The sequence below is a fragment of the Chrysochloris asiatica genome, unplaced genomic scaffold (genome assembly GCF_000296735.1).
Source record: "Chrysochloris asiatica unplaced genomic scaffold, ChrAsi1.0 scaffold00020, whole genome shotgun sequence".
Lineage (NCBI taxonomy): Eukaryota > Metazoa > Chordata > Mammalia > Afrosoricida > Chrysochloridae > Chrysochloris > Chrysochloris asiatica.
The window spans coordinates 2,139,777-2,143,155 of NW_006408538.1; positions in this window are offsets into that span (position 1 = coordinate 2,139,777).

A 3,379-nucleotide genomic window follows, 5' to 3' on the forward strand; every position below is an offset into this window, starting at 1 on the left:
GGAACCGACTCGATGGCACATAACAACAACAACAACATATCTATATGGGGAGTCCTGGTGTGGCACTGTGGGTTAATGCGCCAGACTTGCAAAGCCGTTTGAACTGCAAAGTCGACAGTTCAATCTCACCAGCTGCTCCTCAGAAACCCTATACAGGGTTGCTATGGGTCGGAACCAACTCAACGGCACTTCACAACAACAGCATATCTATATGGAGAATGAGGAGCTCTGGTAGCGTAGTGTTTACAAATCAGGCTGTGAACTGCAAGGTCAGCAGTTTGAAACTACCAGCTCTTCCACCGGAGAAAGATGAAGCTTTCTGCTCCGTGAAGATTTACAGCCTCAGGAACCCTGTATAGATAGGGTCACTATGAGTTGAAACCAACTCTACGGCACATAACCACTACCCCCATGTGGAGAAGGATATCGTGTTTGGTAAACTTGAGGGTGAGAGGAAAAGAAGAAGACCCCCAACTAGCTGGATTGGCACAGTGGCAGCAGCAATGGGTTCAAAAGTAGCAACGACTGTGAGGTTAGTGCAGGACTGGGCAGTGTTTTGTTCTGTTGCACATAGGATTGCTGTGAATCAGTACCAACTAGATGGTACCCAACAACAAAAACATATAGACAGACAGCACTCATCTGCCAGTTTGCCGTACTGTGGTGGCTTGCATGTTGCTGCGATGCTGGAAGCTTTGCCACTAGTATTTTAAATACCACCAGGGTCACCCATGGTGGACAGGTTCAGCTCAGCTTCCAGACTAAGAGAGACTAAGTAGACCAGTTAATGCTATTATTATTCAAATTATGCACCGATCCCAAGGATGATGCTGAAACTGAACAAATATACCTACATTTTTGGAGTCCCGGTGTGGCACTGTATGGTAAGCACTGGACTGTTAACCACAAGTTCCACAGTTCAAAGCTACCAGCCGCTCCTTGGAAAGCCTATACTGGGTCAAGGGTCAGTATGAGTCAAAAGTGATTCAATGGCACTAAATTATTCTATCTGAAATTGATCAAACATACAGTCAGATGGATTGATAATTACTGGTGATTATAATGTGAAGGTTAGAAGCTAAGAGGATGGATCAGAAGTTGGGAAATATGGCCTTGGAGATAGAAATGATGCTGGAAATCTCATGATAGAATTTTGAAGAGCACTAACTTATTCATTGCAAGCACCTTTTTAAAATAACATAAGAGGTGACTATACACAAGGACTTCATATAGAATACACAGGAACCATATTGACCACATCTGTGGGAAGAGACAGTGGAAAAGCTCAATATCATCAATAAAATCAAGGGCAGTGGGCGACTGGAACAGAACCTCAATTTCTTATATTAAGTTCTGACTGAAGCTGAAAAATTAAAACAAGTCCATGAGAACCAAAAGATGAACTTGAAAATATTACACCTGAAATTAAGACTACCTCAAGAACAGATTTGATGTTTAAGGCACTAGTGACTGAAGACCTAAAGAGTTGTGGCATGGCATCAAGAATATCATACAGAAAGAAAGCAAAAAGTGATTAAAAACACAGGAAAGAAAAAACCACCAAAAATGGATTTCAGAAGAAACTCTGAAACTTGCCTTCCAGCATACAGACACTAAAGCAAATGGAAGAAATGAGGAAGTGAAAGAGTTGAACAGGAAATTTCAAAGGGTAACTCGAGAAGACAAAGTCAAATATTATAATGAAATGTGCAAAGACCTGTAGTTAGAAATCCAAAAGGGAAGAACACATAGCATTTCTTAAGCTGAAATAGCTGAAGATAAAAAGATGAAGCCTCATCTAGCAATACTGAAGGACTCCATGCACAGAAAGCATCAAAAGAAGATGGAAAGAATACACAGAGTCATAGTACCAAAATGAAACGGTCAGTGCTCAACCATTTCAAGAGGTAGCATGTGATCAACAACCAATGGTACTGAAGAAATCCAAGCTGCACTGAATGGTGAAAGACAAAGCTGCAGTAATTAAAAGAATACAAATTGAAATCTTTCAACAAACTGAGGCAGCACTGGAGGTGTTCACTCATCTATGTCAAGGCATTTAGAAGACCTGACCAACCAATTGGAGGAGATCCATATTTGTGCTCATACCAAAGAAAGATGACCTACTGGAATGTAGAAACCATCTAATGATATTATTAATATCACATTGTAACTAAAAGTCTTTCTAAGATAATTTAAAAAATTACTGAAACAGCACATTAACAGGGAACTGACAAAAATTCAAGTTGGATTCAGAAGAGGACCTAAAACTATGGATATCATTGCTGACATCTGATGAATCTCAGCTGAAAGCAGAGAATACCAGAAAAGTGTATACTTGTTCTTTATTGACTATGCAACAGCTTTTAAGACTGCAAAGAATGAGTATTACAGAACATTTAATTGTGCTCCTGAGGACCTGTACATAGACCAAGACGCAGTTGCTCTAACAGAGCAAGGGATATTGAATGGTTTAAAATGAGGAAAGATGTGCACCAGAGCTGTATTCTTTCAGCATACTTATTCAGTCTGAATACTGTACAAATAATCTGAGAAGTTGGATTATATGAGGAAGAATGTGGCATCAGGATTAGAGAAGAAAGCCTCATTAACAACCTGTGATATGCAGGTGATACAACTTTGCTTGGTGAAAGCGAAGAGGACTTAAAACATTTACTGATGAAGGTCAAAGGCCACAGCCTTCAGTATAGAAAACAAATTCCTCACAAATGGACCAATAAATAACAACATGATAAGTGGAGAAAAGATCAAAGTGTTCAGTCTTTTTGAAGTTGTTGCTTGGATCCACATTCAACATTCATAGAAGCTGCAGTTAAGAAATAACATGGCATATTGCATTTGACAAATTTGATTCATAGTCCTCTTTAAAGTGTTCAAGAGTGAAGATACCAGTGTGAAGACTAAGGTACATCTGATTCAAGCCTTGATATTTTCAATAGCCTTATAATATGTATGAAAAGTTGGACAATGGGTAGTAAGGCAGGCCATAGAAGAAATGATGTATTTGAATTCTGTTGTTGGAGAAGAATATTGAAATTACCATGGGCTGCCAGAACAATCAGATTTGTTTTTGAAGTTCAGCTAGAGCATTCTTTAGAAGCAAGGATGGTGAGACTTACTCTCTTATGCTTTGGACGTATTATCAGGAGGAACCAGTCCTGGTGGAGAACGCTGTGCTTGCTAAAGTGGAGTGTCAGCAAAAAAGACGAAGACCCCTAGTGCGATGCAGTGACAGCAACAACAGGCCCAAGTGTAACAACAATTGTGAGGATGGCACAGGGCCAGACAGTGTTTTGTTTTGTTGTGCATAGGGTTGCTATGAGTTGGAACCAGCTTAACAGCACGTCACAACAACAAC